Raw genomic sequence first — 27150 nt, forward strand, 5'->3', positions numbered from 1 at the left:
GTTGAGGTAATGCATCGTAGTGGTGTTGTCCGTTCTTATTACCACCTCTGACCCGGCAATCTTTGGGAGAAAAACCTGTAAAGCCAGATAAACTGCTTTGAGGTCCAGCAGGTTGATGTGCATTGTCGTCAACTCTAGTGGCCACTTGCCACTTACTCGTAGGTCTTTTAAATCAGCTCCCCAACCTTCCAGGGAGGTGTCTGTGGTGGTAGTCCACGGTGCTGGGCGATGGAGAAACAATAGGCCGACAGACAGATGATGTTTCTGAGACCACCATGACAGAGCTTTTACTATTGCTGGGGTTATGTTTATCTGATCTTCGAAGCTTCCTGAAATCTGGAGCTATTATAGATTGAGCTGCTCTTGCACGGGGCTCGTCTTGAGCCTGCAGAGAGGAACTATAGGTATACATGATGACATCATGCCCAGTAAAGATTTGAAGAGGCAAACTGAAATGTAGTCCTTTCTCTGAATCGATTTTGCTAGAGCTAATATTTCTTGTTGTCTCTTCACAGTGGGGCATTCCATGGTGGATTGAGTGTCCAGTTTTGCTCCTAAAAAGGTGATCTTGCGTGATGGTAAGGGTTTGGATTTCTCCCAGTTGAGGGTCAGGCCTAAGCTGTTGAGCAAGGAAACGCACTTTCTTGTTGACCTGCACGCTCCTGTATAGGTGTTTGTTTTTATCAGACAATCGTCTAGGTATGGGAATACCTGATGTTTTCTTCTCGTGAGAAAGGCTGCAATTGGCACTAAGCACTTCGTAAATATCCTGGGAGCTGACTTTAGGCCAAAAGGGAGGACTCGAAATTGAAAATGGCTTCCAGCTACCATGAATCTCAGGTATTGTCTGTGGGCTGGATGAATGGGGATGTGGAAATATGCCCTGGTTCAATCGCAGAAGGACATCCTGTAGGCTTATCATGTGGAAGGATTGTTTTTTCAAGTAGGTGTTTAATTCTCTGAGGTCGAGGATCGGCCTCGAGTCCTTCTACTTTTTGTGAATGCGAAAGAACCTGGAGTAAAACCCCTTCCTCGCTGTGATGAAGGTACTCTATCTATTGTTCCTTTGAGGAGCATTTTGTTGATCTCCCTTTTGAGTTGTTCTAGATACTTCAGTGAAGTTCTGCGCGGAGGATTGGGAGAAGGCATTTGGACAAACCCTAGAGTGTGGCCCTGTTTTACTAATTGTAAGACCTACTTGTCCGATGTTATGACTTGCCACTGTTTGAAAAACAGGGATATCTTTCCACCTAGAACCAGAGGAGGATGGTCGGATGCAGCCGGAGCCTTGGGTGTATCAAGCTCTGCGAGCTGAGTCTTTAGCAGGGCAAGTTGAGCGCGTTCTAGAGCCAGAACTGCCATTAGCCACTTGTGGTGGTTGCCTTTGTGTGTAGTATTAACGGAACTGCTGAGAGGAGGAAGGATACGTCGAGTATCTGTATTGCTGGTAGCCTCCCCTATATGAAGGCATTCCACATTCTATCGTGGCCCGAAAGGAAGGTTTCCGAAACTGGAGAGTTCCCAACTGTTTTGCCTTATCTGTGTCGGATTTGATAGACTGCAGTGTCTCATCAATATGTTTTCCAAGCAATGCCTGGCCATCAAAAGGAAGATCTAAGATTTTATTCTGGACCTCATGACGGAACAATGTAGCCTATAGCCAGCCTTGCCACCGAAGGACAGCCGCACCTGAGAGCTGACGAAACGCAGTTGTGGCTATTTCCATAGCACAATCTATCAGTTCCGCTGACGTACGCTCTCCCTCATGAAAACGTCTTCTTCCCCTCCGACTTAACATCCTCCGGCAACTGGTCAATATGCGGGGCGATGTCTGCCCATAGTTGTCTGTCATATCTGGCTAACACTGCCAGGGAGTTAGCCTGTCTTATAATGAGGCTAGCCGTTGACGAAAACCTCTTTCCAATATTGTCCTGCCATCTACCCTCCTTGTCCGGAGGTGCGTGAATTGGAGCAGAGGGATTTTTGGACCTTCTTTGTGCCACCTTAGCAACCACTGAATCTGGATGAGGGTGACCAGTTAGACATGCTGGGGCATCCTCGGGTGCTTTGTTCTTTTTGTCCAGTCGAGGAAGCACCACCGTGACCATAGCAGGGTTGTGCATGACTTTCAAACTCTCTTCACATAAGAAGTTGACTAATGGTATGGAATGTACAGATTTTTGGAACAGCTCCTTAAAATCATATAAGAAGCAATCTGTTTGCTTGGATGGCATTAGAAGAGCAAACTGTTTAGCCGCTCTCTCCAGGAGATTATGGAATCACCCCATGTCATCTGGAGGAGAATCCACTTTCGGCTGAGAAGGAGCAGCAGGAATTACAAATTCGTCCCACTCCGACTGAGTGTCAAGGATCTCTCCTTCTTCTTGATCACCTTCTGAAACATCAGTGTCCTGTGGTATGGTCATATCTGGCATGTCCACATTCGCTAGTGGCTACGAGGTTGTCCTCTGATGTGGAGTGGTAACCTTTGAAATGGGCGACCAAGGAGGTTGTTGTTGTCTCTGTTCCTGAGATGGAAAATGTTTACTGTAATCAGCAAGCATTGCTGTGAGATCAGACAGCAAAGAGTTTGGTATGTATGCCTCCTCTTGGTATGCCTGATCCCCTACATAGTACTGCGGGTCATAGGTCTCGCCATACTCATCATATTCCTCTTGATACTTCACATTTAACTGTGAGGGGATATGTGCTGTTCCCAATGGTCCCTCTTCACCTGATTCTTCATCCCCCTCCAGCAGATGTACTGCCATAAGAGGGGTTACTTTACTAGGTGAAGTATTATGTTGGGTACGTTTTTCCTGGCTTCTGAGCTGTTTTCCCCTCGTTGACGATGTCATAGACGACTCAGATATAGCCTTCATCAACGGTGGTGTCGTCGACAACGTACGCATAGAGATTTTAATCATCGACAGCCTTACTGAAGAGTCTACCGTCGACGATGACGACTGCAATGCGGACACCATTGTTACTGCCGTCGACGATGATGACATGTAGATCCTCGTCGGCGATGATGTTGACACTGTCTTCGTCGACGGTGGGGTACTCGTCGTCGATGATGTCATCTTCAGAACTGCTGTCGGCACTGAAAAAGTGGAAGCCATCATCGACAGTGAAAAGGCACTCACCGACGTCGTTGTCGACGATAAGACTGTCGTCAATGGTATAGTCTTTGCCCCAGGAGCAGATGAGGGCCTTTTGAAAGGTGCAGCAGACACAGATGGAGGTACAGAATATTACTTGTTGTGCCTTTCAGAGCTGCTGGCATGACCTCTTTCCACTTTTTTGGAGAATCTTTGAGGTGAAGTGGAGGGGCTGCGACCCTTGTAAGACCTTGTAAGAAAGGTGGTCTTTTTGTGGACTTTTCTTGATTGCTCTGAAGAAGATCTTGAATGTGATCTAGCCCTTTTTAATGACTTCTTGGACGATGTTGAGGAATCATCACTATTTGAATCAGAGACTGGATTATCTCTGGACTTAAGTATTTGCAGCCATAACAATAATCTATCCTACAGAGTCTTAGAAGAAAGGGTACGACAAACCTTACAGTGCTTAGCTGAGTGGTCTGGAAAGAGGCAGTATATGCAGTCCTTATGAGGGTCTCCAGAGTGTAGTTTCTTTTTGCCACAGGTTTTGCAGGCTCTGAATAAACCCTTATTTTCCTTGTGAGACATGCTGTAGGCCTTACCCACAATCAGTCAAAAACAAGCTTAGCAGAAGTAACTCAGCTTAGAGCTCTGAGGAGACTCCCTAGCACGACATGCGGTAGAAAATATGAGGTACTGGAGCTTCTCTCAGGAGGGTTCTAGAGGGTGGTGTCTTCTGATTGGTGGATGCTCAAGTTTGGTCCTTTTTCTTAAAATGACTCTGATAGACTGTTAAATTAAGCGGTCTAGGACCCTTAGGTTATATCTATGTCAACACTGCTTGGTTAAATGTACCGGAAGCTCCCATCTTGACGATGGGGAATGATTCAAGCATGTGAATCTATGAAAGTTCTAATACTGGAGTAAGGGACACAAATACCCATTTCTCCCCATGGGCATTTACTTTTACTACTTTCCTAGTTGTCTGTAAAAAACAGCAGCCATCTTTGGAAAGGGCGACAGGAAACAGTGACTTTCATTTGAATGGTGCCACATCCTTAAATTCTAATAGTATTGTGTATTTCTGATCTCATAAATCTTTGCCAAAAGAATCTGTAACTTTCCAAAGTTGTAATATTTGTGTACTTTCCTTCAAATGTATCCAGTCATTGACTGAAATGTTTGTTGAAGTACAAACTAACATCTCCAGCAGCACAATTCTAACACTAAACTGGTGCAACTAATAGAAGTCACCTTACAACACCTGCATTTTCAAAACCACTTATTAAGAAGCCAGTTTGCTCTCCAGTAAGTGCGTAATTTACTTATCAGGAAACTGGAAAATTTAGGGCTGCTTCGGAGAGGATATCCTGTTACGTTTTGCCAAACAATTATCCCAGTGTTGAAATTCACTTTTTATTTCATCATCAAATAACTTCGAAGGAAAATTCTGAAAGGTGTAAAGGAACAGAAATTCTAATTTTATCATGAACACATCTTAAAAATGCTGCGTTAAGTTCCACAGTTAGGATCCAAAGGAAATAGTGGCTTTATTTTGTTCCATTATTTTTATGGTCGAGGCTAATGTAGGTTTATGTTTTGGTTGCTTCATGTAAGTGTTCTGAGTTTATGTAAAGCAGTTAATTTTGGTGTTTGCCATGATTGCCCACTCTTTGACTGGGTTTTGTTGTGTGAGGGTAATCATTTTAGTTCAAGAAGCATGCAATTGTTTGGCATTCAATATCTGTGTTGATGCAGGCTTTAATTTCAGATTGTGCGTGACTGTTGTTCAGAGATTATGTTTGTGCCTGCTGATATACTTTGTACAGTGGGTTGCATATGCGTAGCTGATCCTTGGCATGCTGTGCAGCCTGTAATAGTGTTCTTCCCTTACATATTCATGCTTGATTCAGTTATGTCACCCACCTGGCATCCAGGATTGGCCCCATTGCCCTGCTTCAAGTTGTGGCTTCACTCTCAAGGTGTTGCTACTGTTGGAATAATGAGCCAAAAGCTGCCAAAGAATAGTGATTTATGCATTTCCAAGGTGTGTTAAAATATCTCACATACACAGCAAATCTAAACAATGAGCACGTATTTGGAAGTGGGTGCCGAATGACAGACATAAGTTTAGAAGTCTTGTATTTCATGTAGACTCTCAGGGGCATATTTATACTTTTTGCTGAAGAACAGCACTAAAGCAGTTTTGCATCAAAACTTTTAGCACCGGCTTGCGCCATTCCTAAGCACCAGGTGGGCATCATATTTATGGAATGCCCCAAACCAGTGCAAAGGTTTTCCAAGCATAATTTTTTTTACGTAAGTCGGGTGGGGGTGGCGGTATGGGAGAAGGATTTTTTGCACCAAACATGACGTTAGGCTGGTTAGAGGCAAAAAAAATGTCTCTAACCAGCCTAGCGTTATTTTCTGACACAAAACCATCCATACCACATGACTCCTGTCTTAGAAAAGACAGGAGTCATGCCCACCACCCCAATAGCCATCACAGGGGACCGGTGTCTCCTGGGCATGGCCATTGCACCCTGTGCCATTCAGGGGGCCCCAAGTTGGGCCCCCGATGGCACTTTAATTTTAAAAAAAAGAAATAATACTTACCTCTACTTACCCTACTTACCTGGGATGGGACCCCCATCCTCTGGTGCCCCTCTGATGTGGGTGGGGGTGTTCCTGGGGCTTGAGGAGGGCACCTGTGGACCCATCCCATGGTGTTTAACCATGGAAATGAGCCCACAGGTCCCCTAATGCCTGGTCTGACCCAGGTGTTAAATAATGGTACAAGGAAGCTTTGCACCATTATTTAGCCCCTCCTCCAACCCGTGTGTCATTTTAGCAAGGGGGGTAAATATGGAGCTATGAAGTTAGCACCATTTTTTAGATGGGAACGTCTACTTTGCATCTCATTAACGCAAGGTAGGTTCACGCATCCAAAAAATGTTGCAAACTCCAATATTTTGATATTAGACGTGTCTAACATCAAAATATAAATATGGATTTAGTTTTGCACCGAATTTGCGTAAACAAATGACACAAATTTGGCGCAAATGGAGTATGAATATGCCCCTCATTTTTTTATCATGTGCATATACCAAGTGTACTACTTACCTATATGTACCCTCTGCCTAAAATGTATTGTATTATCTCCACAGACTAGTAGGGACTGCAAGCTGATTGTGTAGCATCCACACCTGTGGTTGTAGTGCTCTTTCAATAGCCAGGGACCAGCATATTCTGGGCCTCTTTTACAAACCCTTTGCACCACTGCTGCATCATTTTTTATTTACGCAGTAGTGGGGCTAGCAGTGCATTGCACTTTTCCAGATTTACAAACTGATGCATGAGGCCCAATGCGTCAGTTTGTAAATCCCTGCATCAGATTATACCTGCCCCAATGTATGCAGGGTAGGCGTTCCCAGGCAAAAAGCCATGCAGAATTGACACAGTGAAATTGACAACATTTCAGTGCGTCAGTCTGTGGCTTCACTCCGTGGGAATTTTACCACCTGCTCAGAGCAGGCCTAAAAATGATTCAGGGCATTTATTTCAATGGGAGCTTCCTCTCATTGCTGTAGTAGCATAATTTTACAATGCTACTGCAGCAATGTGTGAGTTTAACGCCAACAGATGCGTCAGAATTTCTGACACATTTGTCAAAACGAGCACCATGGAGCTCTATATTGTAAATACAGCACATCCATGGCATCCGTTGGGGTTCTTAGGTAAGCACAAATTCTTATAAATGAAGCCTTCAGTATTTATCATCATCTCCGCTATTACAGGTAGCATTGATTTTGCTCTCTATCAAAGCGCAGAGCCACATTTACTTGGTTTTGGTGCAGGGCAGTGCAACAATCCTTTTTGTTGTAATGCCCTGTGTCAAAACAAAAGAGCTGGATTCCTATCCTTGTCCCCTGTGCTGGCACACAAAATGCTGCCTAGTGCCAACAGAGGCACCCATGCACAATTGTGCAAGGGTGCCTGCGTTTCAGGGATGATGGTTTATGTGCAGAAGGGCACACCTTCCTGCACATGAACAACCATTAGTGGCATTTTCCTTTTTCTATGTGGTTCTGCAGAATACAACACACACAGAAAGAGGAAAAAACTTTGTGCCACTTTAACACCACCCCTGAGGTGAAGTAGGAATCTGATGCATTCCCAGACTTGTAAATCTGGGAATAAGTCAGTTTCCTTCAGATTCCATGGGTGTTGCATGGGAACACCCACAGCAACACCCATGGAATGCCCATTTCAGGCAGTGTTATGCATGAAAGCAGTCTATATATTCACAAGGCCATGAAAAGCCATACAAGGTGGCTTTGCGTGGCCTTGCAAATATGGGCCGGCACACTGTGCCACTGTAGTGTAAAACAATGATGCTCCGGTGGCTCAGTGTGCCACCAGAGCCTCATAAATAAGGACCTCAATATTTTGAGAACTAAGTGTGGGCTAATTTAACACAGCTAACTAGTTATTATTCAAAATGGATGCAGGCAAGCCCTTTCATGAAAAACACAGAAAAAGTGGTCCGTACAGCAACAAGCACTAGTAGCATGCAAGCCCTTTAATGAAAAAAAAACAGAAAAAGTTGTCCATACAGCAACAAGCACTAGTAGCAGCTGCTAACCTCCAGAACGTTCGAACACATTCCCCTACAGATGTTCCGCTAACCCTGAGATGATTCTATAGTGTGCGATGCATTTCATACATCATTGCAACATTCATGTGTGAGTAGATTACAAGCTTTGGTTTGAAAAAGCCATTTTCAAGATTTTTCACTGCCATTATGGTCTTGGAGACACATCCAAAACTACTATGATATACTATGTATTGCTATTTAATCACTGTAGTTTTTGGTGTTGTTGCTTGTTGATGTAAGCAGTTCAATTGCCATGCATTGTGGGGGTTGGTCACAGTGCACAGCACCTACTGCTGGCCAACTCCTACATTTGGGAAAAGTGGCCGTAGTGCACCAAAATCTTTTTTCCCCAATGGGTTGGTTACAGAATAAGCCTGTGGCCAGGCCCTGTGCCAACCCAGCACTTGCAGCAAACCTCACCTGTGCATGCTAAGGTCCTGCATCTAACACTCCACATTCGGTCATTTCATCATGGTTGTCAATCAATTATGTCATCTGAAGCCCTGAACATTTCCTTCTTTCTTTCTTTCTTTCTTTCTTTCAACTAAGACTTGAATTTCGATTATTTGAGAACATTTTTAACTTTCTATACTTTCTAGATTACAGCTTTGCTAAGAATAGTAAAGCAAATCAACTGAGTGGATGCTAAGCTACCCAACAGAGAGAAAGGGGATGGCAACACAGATATTTGAAGCCCCTAAATAATATTGAAAAAGATGCATATTAAGGACATCACTGTAAACACATCACGACACAATGTACAGGTCAGCTATTAGGATGCAGTTATAATGCTGTTTTATTACCTCATTTATAGGCAGTTTAAGGCACCTCCATCCTTATTTCATTTTTTTTCACAGAAAAACAATTTGTTTCGAAAATGAGTAACAAAGGAATATAATTAGTTGCTTCTAACATTGCTTGAAATATGAAATGCATAGTTTCCTGAAAATGAATAGTTTTGTATATGTTGGTCAATTGATACTAAAAATATGGGGGCTTATTTACAAGCCCAGTGCACCACTGATGCTTTACTTTTTATGACGCACCGGCGGAGCATAGTGCAGGCCCATATCTACCAGTACATGCAAAGCCACTTTGTGTGGCTTTGCATGGCCTTGTAGATATGGTGTAAAACAACGCAGCTCAAGTCTCTGCATTGCCTTACACTGCATCAGGGAGGCATTCCATGGGCGTTGCAGTAGACTTTCCTATGCAACACCCATGGGTTTTGACGCATTCCCAGATTTACAAGGCAATGTAAACCTGGGAAAGAGTCAACATCTTACAGAGAAATATCTTTGATTCTCCTAATTTGTTACTCATTTTTTACATTTTTTACTCTTTCTATGTGTGCTGCATTTTGCAGCTCAAATAGAAAGAGGAAAAAGCCCCCATGTGGTGTTTTTGTGCAGGATCATCCCGTCTTGAACCTAGTTTCAGGGTGGGGTAGGGCCTGCTGAGTGGCAGCAGGGCAGAGTGGTTAGCAGAGGGCTGCATGTGCACTGTTTATAGTGCTCATGTCTCTTTGGCCATCGGTCTTGCGACAGTCAGCCTGACATGCACACTTTATACCTCTCAGCCCAGCTATCTCAAGACAGCTGGGTTGAGAGCAAGTGCAGGCCTCTAGTGCGCTGGTGAGCTCCCAGAGAGGCCACTCACTCCAATTAGGGAACTGCCCTCAAGGTGCTTTACAGCATGTGAGCAGTGCCAGGATTGGTAAAGGGAGTTTGCTTTGGACTGCACTTCAGTCCAGGTAGAAAACGCCCAGCGCGAGGATGACGTGCTGTGCTGTCCGATAAGGTGTTTATTAATTATTTTTTTTGCGTGCCCATCTACCCGTTTGACTGGGCCCCTCTCCTCCGTGGATGACAGTCGCCACTGCCTTTCCCTGTGGTGCAAGTCTATAAAATACTTTCACTAGCAGTCAAAAAGAATTCAAACACATCTCACTATACGAAACATGTGACTATTCTTTTTAAAATGCAGATGCAATATTCATAATTAATCAAATGACAAAACAAATTATAACATCAAGAACATGAACTATCATAAAATGCAAAATTGAAATTTAGAGCGCATAGTTAAACATTAAAGTCACGTTTAGCATTTATGGGCATTTTTTAGGCTTGAAGTGTTAGGGCCTTATTTATACTTTTTGGTGCAAAACTGCACTAAGGCAGTTTTGCCCCAAAATGTTTTGCACCGGCTTGCACCATTTTTTAGCACCAGCTGGGCACCATATTTATGGAATGGTGCAAGCCAGTGCAAAGGGTAGGCTAGCTTAAAAAAAAATGACGTTAGGCAGTTTTGAGTCAAAATAAATGATTCTGACCAGATTAGCATCATTTTTGGACGCTAAGGGGCATATTTATACTCTGTTTGCACTGAATTAGCGTCATTTTTTTTTTACTCTAATTCAGTGCAAAACTAACTCCATATTTATACTTTGGTGCTAGACCCGTCTAGCACCAAATTTATGGAGTTAAAGTCATTTTTTGGAAGTGGAAACCTACCTTGCCTTAATGAGATACAAGGTAGGCGTTCCCATGCAAAAAAATGACTCTATGGCCTTAACACCATATTTATACTCCCATGTAAAAATGGTGCAAGGGAGGGAGGAAGGGTCAAAAAATGGGGCAAAGCTTGCTTTGCCCCATTTTTTAAGACCTGGGTCAGGGCAGGTCTTAGGGGACCTGTGGCCCTATTTCCATGGTGGAACACCATGGAATAAGCCCAGAGGTGCCCTCCCTAGGCCCTAGGGGCACCCCCACCCACACTAGAGGGACTGCGAGGATGGGGACCCCATCCCAGGTAAGTACAGGTAAGTGCATTTTATTTTTGAAAGTGCCATGGGGGGCCCTGAAATGGGCCCCTATACATAGCACCGGGTGCAATGGCCATGCCCAGGGGACCCCTGTCCTCTGTGCTGGCTACTGGGGTGGTGGGCATGACTCCTGCCTTTTCTAAGGCAGGAGTCATGTGGCATGGTAGGTTTAGCACCATAAAATGACGCTAATCTGGTTAGAGTCATTTTTTTTTACTCTAACCTGCCTAAAGCCATTTTTTGGTGCTAAACCCTCTTCTTCTATACTGCCTGCCCCACCGACTAAAGTCATTTTTTAAAACTCTAGCCTACCCTTTGCACCGGCTTGCACCATTCCATAAATATGGTGCCCGGCTGGTGCACAGAAATGGTGCAAGCCGGTGCTCAACTTTTTGGTGCAAAACTGAGTTAGTGCAGTTTTGCAGCAAAAAGTATAAATAAGGGCCAATATTTTGTAAGTTTGCGCCACTTTTGTGTCATAAAATGACGTTAATGCGGTGCAAAAAAAGTTTAAATCAGGGCCTTGGTGCTAGATGGGTCTAGCACCAAAGTATAAATATGGAGTTAGTTTTGCACCGAATTAGAGTAAAAAAAAATGACACTAATTCGGTGCAAACAGAGTATAAATATGCCGCAGAGTATAAATATGCCCCTAAATATGGTGTTAAGGCCATAGAGTCATTTTTTGCACGGGAACGCCTACCTTGCATCTCATTAAGGCAAAGTAGGACTCCACTTTCAAAAAATGACTTTAACTCCATAAATTTGGTGCTAGAGGGGTCTAGCACCAAAGTATAAATATGGAGTTAGTTTTGCACCGAATTAGAGTAAAAAAAAATGACACTAATTTGGTGCAAACAGAGTATAAATATGCCCCTTAGTTTATTGCTCCTTCCTGTATTTTAATGAACGTTAAGATACTGTTGCCACATTTCAGGGATATTATTGGATGTTTCAGCAAGATGACTCGTTGCTCATCTAAGAGAAATGCGGAAATCCAACACTAATTGCTATGACTTGTGTGGGTGCTTTCATATTTTCATTAATAGTGTTTGTCAATTGCAATACATTTTCAAATTTAAGCTTCTATTATTAAAGCTCAGTATAACTGAGGCCTATTTTTTATTAAAGAGGATAGCAACTTTACTGGTATCCAGTGTAAAGCATTTCAGGGTACCACACAGCAAATTAGGGTGTTCGGGTGAGCATAAACAATTATATGGTAAGTGAAATTGATTATTTCTTTATGCTGCCAATATTTGTAGAGATTATATTGCCCGAACCCCAATACTTGATGAGAGTATATTGCACTTGCAAACACCATCAGGGTACACTATTTTAAGATGCTATTGTTTCATCCTTCCTACAGGTTCTGCACTTCTTAATGTGAGGATTATTTTATGTTATGCATATTTGTTCCCAGAACAGAACTGCAACACTCAACACTACAGGTAGATGGTTTTGCAAAATGTCACTTAATTACGCAAAAGCAAATAAATTGAATTTCATAGTATGAACCTGGCAGAATGTGTGAAGGCAAAAATTACTCGGTTCAGTGTGAAATTTCCTTCTATCTTGTAATGTTGATTCAGATGCAAAATCCGGTTTACACCCGAATCACACTTAGTGAGCTGATTATAATCACGGCCTATGAACATTTGGGGGCATATTTATACTCCGTTTGTGCCGAATTTGCGTCGTTTTTTTCGACGCAAATTCGACGCAAAACTAACTCCATATTTATACTTTGGCGTTAGACGCGTCTAGCGCCAAAGTTCATGGAGTTAGCGTCATTTTTTTGCGTGAACACCTTCCTTGCGTTAATGAGATGCAAGGTAGGCGTTCCCGTCTTAAAAAATGACTCCCAGGCATGTGCGTTGTATTTATACTCCCGGGCAAAAATCACGTCCGGGAGTGGGCGGGGCAAAAAAACCCGCATTTGCGCCTCTTTTTAACGCCTGGGTCAGGGCAGGCGTTAAGGGACCTGTGGGCTCAGAATGAGCCCAGAGGTGCCCTCCCCTGCCCCCAGGGACACCCCCTGCCACCCTTGCCCACCCCAGGAGGACACCCAAGGATGGAGGGACCCATCCCAGGGAAGAAAAGGTAAGTTGTAGTAAGTATTTTTTTAATTTTTTTTTTGTGGCATAGGGGGGCCTGATTTGTGCCCCTCTACATGCCACTATGCCCAATGACCGTGCCCAGGGGACAGAAGTCACCTGGGCATGGCCATTGGGCAAGGGGGCATGACTCCTGTCTTTGCTAAGACAGGAGTCATGTTGATGGCGTCTGGGCGCCCCAAAAAAATGGCGCAAATCGGGTTAAGACGATTTTTTTGCCTCAGCCTGACTTGCCCCATTTTGGGACGCCCAAACGCCATTTTTCCCTACGCCGGCGCTGCCTGGTGTACGTCGTTTTTTTTCACGCACACCTGGCAGCGCCGGTCGGCTAACGCCGGCTAACGCCATTCAATAAATACGGCGCCCGCATGGCGCTTCAGAATGGCGTTAGCCGGCGCAAATTTTTTTGGCGCAAAACTGCGTTAGCGCAGTTTTGCGTCAAAAAGTATAAATATGGGCCTTGATTTTGATGCTCATATTTTTGTAGTAAATTAAGAAATAAATTGTGCGTTATTTAGGATATAATTCTTTGCACTGATTGAAAAATATCAATTAATACATCTGCCATGCAGCTAAATGTTTTTATTGCCCTGATGGGTGAGCTTTGAAGGTGGAGCAGAGGGGTTGTTAATTAAAACTGCTGACACCACCTGGTTTGCAGAGTTCTGTCTCTGCAGCTCCAGTGTTGTGAATATCTTCAACACACATAACAGGTGTGACACATTATGCTTAATTGAGCAGAAGTAGTTTTTAATTAAATGTAATTAAATGACACCCTGCTTCTCCAAACTAGAGTGTGAAAGTTTAGAATGAGCGTGCACTAGTTTGGGGAAGAATGACACACACCATGAAATGAGAATACTCTATATATAGAGAGCCATACAAAGGCTAAGCAAAGTCACTAAGTTCAACGTTGACAGACGATATTCAAAATTCGAAAATAAACTGATGAAACAAAAAGCAGTAAACAATTAAAACACATCCTCTACATTTTTTATATGATAATTATTGGTACCTTTTAGCGAAACAGAGTTTACTGCACTCTGCCATGTTTAAATATTTAAATATACACACATCTTTTTCTTTTTTACATAGTCCTAAACATTCTTCTAATTCACATCTGGAATAACAACCTCCAAATGGAGGATACTTTAAAAAGACTATCCTAGATTTGAGTAAAATTCTCTCTTAGGGAACTATACTGAGCTCGTGTAAATCTTTTATTTTGATAATTAAGGGGCAGTGGCCTAGATGGTGCTGGAGTGAAAGTCTTTCTCCCCCATGTCATGCCTGACTCCCTCAACGACTCCTGTTTCTGCCCCTTCATTGCAGGGCCTTGCGCAGATTGGGTGTTTCTCCACTGCCAGATGCCTCTGAGAACTGATGGACCGGCTGGAGGTGGGCAGGACAAGAACTAATGGCGACCGCACAGGTCGGCTGCTGAAATGATGGGCAGCAATGAGCAGCACAAACCGTGAACATGACACACAAGGGAAAAAGTCTCCAGAGTAGTGGACGAGTGAATGCTTTGGGAACTAAGAAAGTGCCTCGAGCTGCCTAGCGCCAAGCATGATGAAGGTAGCCAGGGCAGGGGCAAAGCAAAGATGATGCCAGCCCAGCCTCCACAAAGGCACAAAAAGGATGCAAAAAATATATATTTTCAAAGGGAGCAACTAGAAAACAGCATGCCTTTAAGATATCAAAGCATAGAGGGTAGTGAGATTCGTGAACCCTCCACACAAATACTCCAACTGGACTAACCGGTGGCCTTATGGAAGACCTATTCAGTAACCTGTGACAAGATATTGCCTCACTGAGAGATGTTGTCTCCTAGGACCCAACACGTATACGTCATGACTTGGGTGAGATAGGCTAGAGAGCCTCTTTCCAGGAGGTCACAGGAGATGCAATAGAGGAAGAATTGGACTCTCAGAGATATGTCCTAGAATGGAGAGACCAGAACACTGATCCGCAAGGCACTCTCAAGGACCTCAAGAATAGATCTTGTAGATGCAACTTACCAATTATGGGAGTACCACATGCAGCTGCAAATGAGGACATTGAAAACTACACAAAATGCTTGCTTCATCATATACTCCCAGGACTTAATGTATCAGCTATTCAACTAGACAAAATGCACCATATGTGCCGAATGGTGGCCCTCTGGTACAGCCTACCCGATATATTCTGACATGCATACACTACTTCCACCAGAAAGAGGCCATCATGGGTGCAACATGCAAAATATACCAGATCAATTTTGACGGTGCAGACATCTGGCTGTGCCAAGATCTGTCACCAATTACTTTGAAAAGAAAACTGCTGCTTCACATAGTAATCAAGTTTCAAAAGAGAAAAGAAAGGAACTAAAGCTGGAGGCACTTCTGACTGATCTTTAAATTTAGTGGAGAAACACATGATATCCACACGCTCTTGAAGCCAGATCAGTGTCGGAGTTATCAGATCTACAAGAAAATTCCCATCTCTCTGGATAAGAACATCACACTGAGATTCACATGATAAGTGTAGATGCACTACAATCCCTATTGCAAAATCTATATTCAGACAATCTCAAGAAGAAATGTTACACAAGAAGAAAGCAGCCTTGGAAAAAGATACACATGAATGACATATATGAAGAGATTTGAAGTAAACAACAACATATCTTGCTGAGTACAATACCAGACAATCACAGGACTGAGGAACTGATTCAACCAATGGCTGATCGACTTGCAGATGACAACTACTATGAAGGGGCTGGAAGATGGACTAATGCTTTGCAGGTAGTAAAGGATGGTTGTAGGAAGGGAGTAACTTAGAACACTGAAGGACACACTGTGGGGGACCATTGACCTGAAGGACTGGTATCATAGTTCTTTCCCAGATGTTGGGAAGTCCAGATGGGGGGAGTATTTATGACTGGCGGGCTGGAGCCAGGCAAACAGTGAACAGAGGGAAAGAAAAAGGGATTAGATCGACTGTTAGAAATGGGGCCTTTGGTTGACAGTCAGGTTACCCCCTGTTCAAGCAAGGACCCTCACTCTAGTCAGGGTAAAAGAGAATCACCCTCAGCCAACCCCTGCTTACCCCCTTGGTAGCTTGGCAGAGCAGTAGGCTTAACTTCGGAGTGCTAGGTGTAAAGTATTTGTACCAACACACACAGTAACTCAATGAAAACACTATAAAATGAAACAACACCAGTTTCGAAAAATAGGAAATATTTTTCTAAACAAAACAAGACCAAAACGACAAAGTCAAGTTATGAATTTTTAGAGATTAAACTAAAAAATAGTGCTTAGAAACAAAAATGCTTCGATGAGATGTTAACACGGTGTCGTGACGGAGTCGTTCCCAACAAGTCGACACCAGCGGTGCCGGACACAGAGTCGTGTAGACCCCCAAGTACAGTACCTTTGGTGAAGAGTGAAAACAAGGCGATGCGCGAAGTCGTGAATCGCGGCGTCTGTGCGAAACTTTGAATCCGTGCACTTCGAGCGGGTTCGGTCACGACGTGGTGCGGCGACTTCCACGGAGTCGCGGACTTCAGCGGGGCTGCTGCGGCGTCGGGCCTGCGAAGAGCGTCGCGTTCCAGCGAAGGTCACGGCGTCAGGTGCAGGCGGCGTCACCGGATTCAGCAGCGGCGTCGGTCCAGAGTCGTCCGAAGTCGATTTCCTTGGATTTCCACCAGCTTTCCTTTCAAGGGCCCAGGGACTGGATAGGGCACCACTTGTCAGAGCAGGAGTCTCTCCAGAGACTCCAGGTGCTGGCAGAGAGAAGTCTTTGCTGTCCCTGAGACTTCAAACAACAGGAGGCAAGCTCTAACTCAAGCCCTTGGAGATTTCTTCACAAGATGGAAGGCACACAAAGTCCAGTCTTTGCCCTCTTACTCTGGCAGAAGCAGCACTGCAGGAAAGCTCCACAAAGCACAGTCACAGGCAGGGCAGCACTTCTTCCCAAGCTATCAGCTCTTCTCCAGGCAGAGGTTCCTCTTGGTTCCAGAAGTGTTTCTAAAGTCTGTAGATTTGGGTGCCCTTCTTATACCGATTTTAGTCTTTGAAGTCACCTTTCTTCAAAGGGGACTCACACCTACTTGTGAAATCCTGCCTTGCCCAGGCAAGGCCTCAGACACACACCAGGGGGTTGGAGTCTGCATTGTCAAAGGCAGGCACAGTCCTTTCAGATGAGAGTGACCACTCCACCTCTCCCTCCTAGCAGAGATGGCTAATCAGGAAATGCAGGTTACACCCCATCTCCCTATGTGTCACTGTCTGGTGTGAGGTGAAAAACAACCAAACTGTCAAACTGACCCAGACAGGGAATCCACAAACAAGGCAGAGTCACAGAATGGTTTAAGCAAGAAAATGCTTACTTTCTAAAAGTGGCATTTTCAAATGCACAATCTCAAAATCAACTTTACTAAAAGATGTATTTTTAAATTGTGAGTTCAGGGACCCCAAACTCCACATGTCCATCTACTCTCTAGAGCAGTGGTCTTCAAACTTTTTAATGCCGCGCCCCCCCAGTTGAAGAATAAAAATCATTGGGCCCCCGCAGAATTTTTCACAACTATTTTAGAAAGATGGCAATGTTTAAATAGTTCTAAGCCTATTTAAACATTGCAGTTAAGCACTGTTACCTTTTTAAAACTGCAATAACATGCTTCTGCTTAAAACAAAGGCATGTTATCTGTATAATATTTCTTGTGGCCAGAGTTTGGCGCCCCCCCTGGGATCACTTGAGGCCCCCCAAGGGGGGTCCGCCCCCCAGTTTGAAGACCTCTGCTCTAGAGGAATCTACGCTTTAATCATATTTAAAGGTAGCCCCCATATTATCCTATGAGAGAGACAGGCCTTGCAACAGTGAAAAACGAAGTTGGCAGTATTTCACTGTCAGGACATATAAACCACATTACTATATGTCCTACCTTATCCATACACTGCACCCTGCCCTTGGGGCTACCTAGGGCCTACCTTAGGGGTGCCTTACATGTAAGAAAAGGGAAGGTTTAGGCCTGGCAAGTGGGTACAATAGCCAAGTCGACTTTACAGTGTAAAAATACACACACAGACACTGCAGTGGCAGGTCTGAGACATGATTACAGAGCTACTTATGTGGGTGGCACAACCAGTGCTGCAGGCCCACTAGTAGCATTTGATTTACAGGCCCTGACACCTCTAGTGCACCTTACTAGGGACTTACTAGTAAATCAAATATGCCAATCATGGATAAACCAATTACTTACACTTTACACGGAGAGCATATGCACTTTAGCACTGGTTAGCAGACTTGAAAAACCAACAGATCAGAAAAATTAGGAGGCAGCAGGCAAAAAGATTGGGGATGATCCTGCATAAGCAAAATTCAAACAGCCACCAATCTGAACATGGCGCCCAGGCCAGCATGGCAAGGCCAGAATAATGGGCCATGGAGGACAGAAGGGAGGAGCTGGTGCATGAACGTAGAGCACAAAGGGCAGCGGGTGGCGAAAGGGATAGCAAGTTCACCAGGTCAGGCTGGCATGGGCAGGTGCAACTCAATGGGCTATGGAGGGCAGGCAAGAGGGGGCAGGGGCATGCACATTTAGAAAGAAGGATAGGTACAGAAAGCTGACATTGTATTGGAGGGCTGGTGGGAGGAGCAGTGTATGCAGATGGACCAAACAAGCCAGGCAGGAGGGTAGCAGAGTGAAGAAGCTGGCCACGGAGGGCAGGAGGTGATAGCAAGGGCATGAAGGTGTTAATTGGAGGGCAACCAGTTGGGTGGCAAGCTGACCATGAAGAGAAGGCTGCAGTGAGTTGGCTACCAGCAGCCGGTGGGCCTGTGCAAAACCTCTGTTGTGAATGGCCGTAGACTGTGCATAATCAAGTGTTGACTTACTACTTTAAAAAAAGCTACAAGTTCATTAAAAAAAAAAAGGTCAAATTGTTGTTACGGTCGGGTATGGCAATCTGAGCTTCCCTAACTTTAACAAAATCTTGGAAATTTGCTGAAAAAAACATTGGTTTAACTCCCTCCATGCTGATGATGGCTCAAAGCTGTCATCAGCCACAGTAGGTGTGTACTGAGGATGGCTCTGAGCTGTCGTCACAGCTATCCATATTGGGAGCACTGGTGCTCCCCACACTGGCACTCTGGCAGCAAGGCTCCCTTTGCGATCGTCAGCAGAAGCAAGTCCCTTGCCACCCCCAAGCGTCCTTCGGTGACCTGATGACATTGGTGCATTCACAGCATGCTGGCGTCATCAATTGCTGCCGGGGATGCTCTGGAAGCTATTTGCTTCCAGTGCATCTGACTAAAGGATGTCCCAAAGGTGAGTGCTTCTCAGGGGCAGGGAGTCTTTTTAAGAAAACAGACACAGTGGAAGGGAAAGTGTTTTCCCTTTTCCCCTGTGCCAGTTTGGAGTGGATTCCTGCTCCACGATTGCTGTGAGAGCCGTGGTCGTAGAGTAGAAATCCTGCCACTGGACCACCAGAAATTTGTTTTGTGTTGGGAAAGCAACCACTTGGGCAAGTGTTGCTCAATATGGAGACATTTTAAGGCATCCAAGTTTCAGCCCCCCTGGGGTGTAGTCCAGCTGTTTCTTTGGGCATCTACTCCCCGGGGGGGTTCAAAACGCAATAGATACTAGGGATTTCATTATTGTGATGATAACAGGGAGCAACCCCGTGGGGAAGGATCGATTCTCTTGGGGAATAATGTTTTGTGGATCCCCCCAGAGGACAGGTCTGCCACTTTTAAGCTGATCTGCCCTGTGGTGGGGGCGCAGAAGCCCAATACACCCCTGAGAAATGTATTCAGAAGTGGAGCAACCTCTTGAGGAAGGGCTGCTCCACTTGGGGGTAATTATTTTTATTCCACCCCCCAAAGGGTATTTCGGCTATTTTTAGGCTGATCAGCCTTCTGTGGGGGTGGAGGCCCACTATACACCATGGAATAATGTTTTGAAGGGGAGTAACCGCTTAGGCAATGGTTGCTCTTATGGTGGAAAATATCTTTTGCATTCCACCCTCCACCAGAGGGCAGATAGGACGTTTTTAGGCCAATCTGCATCCTGGGAGGTGGAAGCCCACTATACACCAGGGAATAATCTTTTCGAGGGGAGGAACCCTTTGGGCAATGGTCGCTACTCTTAGGACACTTTTCTTTGCATTCCATACCCCACCAGAGGGCATAACAACAGAAACCCACTAAACACCAGATAATTATATTTTGAAGAGGGGCAATGCCTTGTGAAGGGTCCTTCCCCTTGGGGGCCATTTTTTTTTTTATTCCACCCTCCCCTGAGGGTTGATTGTTTTTTTTTAGCCTGATATGTCATCTGGGGTGAGATAGAAGCCCACTAGACGCCAAGGATTTTGTGTATGAGAGTTCCTTTGGTCAAGGGATGCTCTCCTTTGGGGCTGTGTTATTTTTGCATTCTGCCCACCCCCTTGAGGGTAGAGTTTTGGTCTTTGTTAGTAGATTGGGGCTCAGGGTGGGTGGTAGCACTTGCATTACTTGGGAATAAGATTAAGTACATGGTGGAGGATCTGCTTCTGGAGGAAGGTTTACTTCTATCTGGTGATGCCTTATTTCCTTTTGTGATGCCTCCTTTGGGGAAATATCAGTGTCTTTTGACTGATTTTTCATTTGTGTTTAATTTTCTTTTTTTTATTCTGGAGACAATGGTTACATTTGTCATCTTTGTGAATCCTGTTTGTGGGTGCAGCTCTGGCCGATCTGTAGTGTGTTGAGTTGTGATTGGTAAGCAACTCATTTTGTAATATTCTCATCTAGTGTGTATCCTTGGACTGTTTGTATAATTTCTTTACTACTGTGCTAATATGTGAATCTGTAGTTTTTTGTGTGATTGTCTTTCAGTGTAATGTGTTGATTTGGGCACATTTTGTTTGCCTTGTGATATGTGTATTTTTTTTCTCTTTCAAGTGGGATTTCTTTGGTGCTTTCTGTGTCTGTGCAGAGTAGGTGCTGTTGATCCTCAGTCTTGCAGACTCTGTCAAGTGAGTGGTATTGTTTTTGAGTATATAGGTCTTTTTGTGCTTTGTATTGATTGACTTTTCCTTAGATTACTATATATTAAAAGTATTACTTTCTGTTTGATAAAGTCACAGTTTATTTATTACTTATTTTACACAGTGTTGTTTATTGTTGACTTATTTGTTGACTTACTTTTATTAGTAAGAATCATGGCTAGCCGCAGGATTACCGCTCAACAGGTTGTTAGTATGCTTTTCAAGCCTTTCTCTGACCATGGTTCTGAGGCTGACTTTGCATTTGAGAAAGATGAGGAAGTCCAAGATTGTGACAGTGAATTTTCTATATGAAAGGAGCCATCTGATGATGAAGTCACACCAGGGGCCTTATTTACAAGCCCCTTGCGCTTCTGTAGCATCATTTTTTTAGAAGCTACGGTGATGTAGAACAGTCTCTCACCCCGCATCATGTTTACAAACTGGCTTAATCCACCAGTTTGTAAACCCTTGTACCACATTATACCTGTGCCAGGTATATTGAATGCAAGGGAGGCATTCCCCCGGTAGGAGGCCGATAGGAATGGTGCAGTGAAATCTACAATATTTCACTAAGTCAATCTAGCATCATTTTTTCACACCTGCTCAAGGGCAGGCTTTAAAGTGATACTAGTCTGTTTTAAATGCCCCCCCCGGAGCTTTGCTGGAATAGCGTCACATGTTTTAACAAAGGTTACCATTTATATACAGATAAATTCTACACTATTGTGCAGTTGCTCAAGGAATTGTTCAAAGTGGACATTGATGCTTGTGGCACAATCTTCCCTAACCATAAAGGTTACCCTGAAGAGCTTATATGTAAAAAGCTTCAAAGGGGACAGTGCAGCGCCTTGCATAGTGATGAATGTCTAGCTGTGAGATTTTTAGACAGGAGAGATGTCCACCTGCTGACAACCATTCACAATGCACGCACTTCACCTATAGCTGTTTGGGGCCAGGTTGCTGAAGCACGCAATCCTGTGTACATTTTCTACTTTAATAAGCACATATGCAGTGAGGATAAAGTAGATCAGGGGTTGGAGTCTTACACTACTTTCAAATGTTTTACATTTGGTATAAGAAGGTGACTGTCTGTTTGTTTCATTTAGCAACCTTCAATGCTTTTGTTGCATTCAAGGGTTGTTTTCCAGATTCAAAGATTACATTTATTAAATTTCAGCAGTCTGTCATAAACAGATTTGTTGTACTGGAGCTGGCAGGTGTTCCTAGAGTTCAAGTGGTGGAGGATGTGGCTAGATTGAAAGTTCAACACTTTCCTGATGTGCGTAGACTTTCATCTTGCACCTGGCTGGTGTGTGTGTGGTCTGGCACTCGGCTGGCTGTTTGCATGGGTGGTGCTTGGCTGGTGGTGTGACCTGGTGGTGTTCATGGACTTGTGCTTGGCTGGCGGTATGTGTGGACTGGAGCCTGGCTGGCAGTGTTTGTAGACTGGCGCTTGGCTGATAATGTGCATGGGTGGTGCATGGTTGGAGGTATGGGCTGGTACTATGCATGGATGGGGTCTTGGCTGGCAATGTGTGTGGAATGCTGTTTGGATGGCAGTGCACATAGCCTGGCCCTTGGCTGGCGGTGTGTGGAATGGTGCTTGGTTAGTAGTATGTGTTAGCTGGCATTTGGCTGGTGGTGTGTGTGTGGTGACTTGCCTCTGGTCACTACACACACATTGACAGCAGAACACCAATTTACACACTCTGCCAGCTGCCAAGCGGTGTGATTGCTGTTTCAGTTATGTAGGTATATATAAGTGATGGGTCCTTGAAGGGACTGTCTGTTGATATGAGTGCTGTCATGTGCTTAGCCCACGGCTAGCAGCGTGAATGGTTTTCTGTTTGTCATGCATGAAAGCAGTTGGTGCCTTGTCGTAGCTTTACAGCTCATGAGCTGTGAGTCACTGGTTCTGTTTTTGATCAGAAGACATGGGGAATTCTGGTTGGAAGGATGTTTGTGGCTCCCCACAGATTCCAGAACTTTGCATCACAGAAATGTGAGGAAAATGTGTTTTTCGTCAATGTTTGAAATTTGCAAGGAATTCTGGGTAAAACAACATGATGAAAGCCATGCAAGTCATCCCATCCTGGATTTCCCTATGTGTCTAGTTTTAAAAAAATGTACAGGTTTGCTAGGTTTCTCTTGGTGCAGGCTGAGCTACTGCCCAAAATCCACATCTTGGCAAATTGCAAAAAAATGGTCAGTTTACAGTGGAATGTGCTGTGTCCATGTTGGGTTTTGCGCTGTTTCCTGTTGATGGCACCAAACCTACCAACACAAATGAGATACCATGTTGTCAGGAGGCTTAGGGGGACACAGAATAGTAGAACAATTGTTATTACCCATTGCATTCTCTGCATCTGTGCCTTCCAAATGCAAGACAGTGTGCAAGAAAGAAGTCATTTTGAGAAATGCCATCTAATTCACATGCTAGTTCACACAAATACTACTGCTTCTAAACCCCATATCTTATGCCCATTTTGGAATACATATGTTTCCTTGATACCTATGTTTCACTAATTATATTGTATCATATAAATTGCTCCACACCAGGTATGGTGTGCAAAAAAAACCATTGCAGGGTGCAGCTCAGTAATTGGCTCTGGGTACCTCAACTTCTTGAAAAACCCACAAACCCTATATATCCCTGCAACTAGAAGGGTCAAGCAGATGTAATGGTATATTACTGCTTTACATCGACCATCAATATATTTATATTTTAACAATTAGGCCCATATTTATGGTTTTGTGGTGCAGAACAGCACAGCGCGTCACCTTGCAGCACTGCCCTGCATCACAGTGCAAGGACAGGAATGTGCCATATGTATCCAATATGGCACATATCTATTCTTTCCCCCAGCCCTATTGGCTGCCTTGGTGCTAGCTTTCTGTGCAGGAAGGGGCACCTTCCTGCATAAAGCAATCTTGTGAGGCTTTGTCCTCTTTCTATGTGTGCTGCTGAATGCAGCACCCATAGAAAGAGGAACGAACAATGAGAAATACATATATTTCACTTTTTCTAATTCTCACCTGTGAAGGTGTAGGAGTCTGACACATTTCAGGCTCTATCAGGGTTGGTGAATCTGGAAATGCATCAAAAACCACAGGGATAGCATGGGAACACCCACACAATGCCCATTGAATGCCTCCCTTGGGCAGAGTAAGACAAAGTAGCAATTAGCACTGCGTTGCCTTACACCATGTTTTTGAAACTATTCAAAGCCAAGCAAAGTGGCTTTGCATGGCTTAAAAATGTGATTTAGTGGTTTGTGCTGTGCATTTACCATGTTGCATGGTGAAAGCATTGTGCAACTGGGTCATAAATATGCTCATCCGTTTCTTTTGGAAAACCTTGAAGGATGAACACAACTGACCGCTTGCTGAATTCAAAATTTAGTCTAGTTTTCATAAATGTATAGTTGTTCAGGATCCACCATCAGTTTCACAACGCTTTTCACCAGCAACTGGAAGAAGGTGGAAATAACGAATAATAGGAATAATGGGATATCTCCCAGTTAAATGCAAAAGCTGTGGTAAAAAATTTGAGTTTTTGAATCAAGTTTGCCTGTTCCTGATATCTGGGAAGATGGTTAATTTAGACACCACAAACCTTTTGTTGATCCCGTTTGCTTCAGGTTGTTGGAGTAAATTAGGCATGGATAGCTTATGTGGACAAAAGGTTATGGAGGCCTATGAATTACCCCAATAGCCAAAAAAACAGTTTAGCACAGGGGTGAAAAGGCCTAGCAGGCAAGAGGTTAACTGATGGTATAGTTTGTTTAGCCAATATTTATAATACATTATCTACCTGTGAATTTGAGTGCACATGCTGATGTTAAAGAGTTGTTATGTAGTGCTATCAACAATTTGTATATAACTGGAGGTTCATAATGTATAATTATTTTTTTCCAGAAGTTAAATGAAAATTCTGAGGCATTATACACAGTTAAAGAATGTATAATCTATGAATGATTCATTTACGAATGCTTCAAGTCACAGAATGATTGTAAGCATTGTTTGAACGTTGTACACCCTTCTGCTCATTTCAAGACTATGTATAAGGTATTTTTACAAACATTCCAAAGGGCTGGCTAAAGCATAAATTTGAAGCTGATGACGTACAATTATATGTCAGTTTAGACATTTAACTGGTACATCTAATTCAGATAAATAATGACCAAACACTTTTTTCATTGGTATTCAAGCTTTAATAAATTACTTTTAGCAATAATAACTACACACACATTGTGTTTTTTTAAAGATGTGAATAGCAGTAAAAATGAGCATAACCTCTGCTAAATATGGGTGCTTTCACAGATATGCTTCATGTCTTGCATGTTGCAAAGGGTTACAGACTGTAGCATTAGCTTCCCACCCACGCACAGTGTTGTAATCAATGATGCCATTTCAGATATTGCAGTTATATTATCAGTGCTGTCATAGGACAAGTGATGAGTGATGTAATATGTGAGGTAACTAGCAGTGCATAGTGGAGATGCCAGGTATAGTTACTTTATGGCATGAGCTATAATTACTTGAGATAACCATAACTTGTGAATTTTAGTGGGTTCGTTCACTTAAAATGGTGTTTTAGCAGACATTTTCACTATCCATTTAACCTTTGTTTTTTCAGTGAAGTTTCTAAGTTTAAAAAAAAATATAAAGCAAAAAAGTATTGCAATTCCTAACTATAATGCCACTCTACCCTTTGTATTATTCAATGGATTTCTATGGTTTTTAATGTAAGTTAAATGTCCATGTGTGGCGTGGTTTGGGTGCCTAACCCCAGCGGGTGCTCAAACTCTTGCAGTGCATGCCCTTCAGTCATGCACAGTGTGAAGTTGGGGGCAGAGCCTGGCCTGAGAGTACACCCTGCACCTAACCCCTTGCAGGTGCCCAACACCCTGCTGGCACTCAACCCCCTGCAGTGCATGACCACCAGCCTTGCACAGTGGGAGATTGAAAGTAGGGTCAGGCCTGTGGTAGAGCATGGCTGACTATGTGATGAAACAATATAAGGGTGGGTCTATTGGCTTCATCAATGGGTCAGCACCTCAAGATATGTCAAATAGACCTCTATTTGTCAAAATGACACTAATAACCATAACAAAATGTGTATGATATGAATTCAATCATAGAAACATATTTCAATAAAGACTTAAAAAAAAGATATTAGCATGTTTTTGAGCCTTTTTAAAACTATTTTCAGGACATAAAAAGAAACAATGGATAAAACCACAGGAGGTCCCTGCGCTCCAGCAGACAAGCATACATCTCTAGTTTGGAGTGCTTTAAAAATCTGGTAAGCTCTCTTGGGGTCATTAATTGTAAGACCCAGAATTTACTATGTTTTTAATTTTGTTTGGTGGGGGTTACTGCACTTCTTGCAGCCCCCACAACATTTAAAAATACTTGGTGGTTCCCCTGCACCAACAGGATCCAAATCATATTTTTAAAAAGCCATTGCAGGGCATTATTGGGAGCTCACCAGCTGGAGCAGTGGATGTGACATAAATGGCTAGTCCTCTTACTTCATGTTCACTTGTTTTTGTTTTTTTTGTTATTTTGGGAGAGGGTTATGCACCCCATCCCCAGCCACTTCATGGCCACAGGGACCCATCCCCAAAGATCAAATATTTATTTTAATGGGGAGGAGGGCATGTACCCCCCCCTTTACTAGCCGCCTAAGGGCTCTGGGCCCCCCACCCTCTGGGGACAATCATTTTTATTATTGGTGAGGATTCTGTCGGCCCCATGAACTCCATAACCTGGAGCTAATTTCTTATTTGCTTTTAGTGGGGAGCATGTAGCCTCCCTTCATGACCCATTAAAGATCACCATCCCCCATTGACTTTTGTTTTATGGGGGATGGAGGCCCTGGTAACCCCAATTCCATGAGGACCAAGCACTTTTTTGAGAAGAGGGTGGGGCTGCCCCCCCTTAGCCTTTTGTTTGGCCCTGACCCCCCCCATCCCTCAGGGCCCAACGGCAGCAATGTCCAGGGGACCCCATCCCTCAGGGCACTGCTATTCCCTACTTGCAAGAGCTTGAGAAGGGAGAACTTCTATTTCCTGATGGTTCTCTTGGTGTCAGGGAACACATGTTTTCTCCCATTAAGTGTTTTCAGAGAATGGAGTGATCTGATTGGCTGATTAGGGTATTTTCAATCAGCCGACTCACTCCCAAGGAAGCAATAAGCTTCATGAGTCCTGTGGGAACTCTGATTGTGTGGCAGAACATAAGAAAACATTATTGCCACCATTACTGGACATGAGGACTGAGTCTTTCTGTACTGAAAATTAACAAAAAGAAAGAACAGGGGGACAGGAACCTTGACCACCTGGACTGTGTGGGGGTTCCAGAGGAATCAAAAGTTATTTTTTTTAATTGGGATGGCACTCTCCTGGGAGCCAGCACAAACCAGCTGTAC

This window comes from Pleurodeles waltl, chromosome 1_2 (genome assembly GCF_031143425.1).
Source record: "Pleurodeles waltl isolate 20211129_DDA chromosome 1_2, aPleWal1.hap1.20221129, whole genome shotgun sequence".
Classification (NCBI taxonomy): domain Eukaryota; kingdom Metazoa; phylum Chordata; class Amphibia; order Caudata; family Salamandridae; genus Pleurodeles; species Pleurodeles waltl.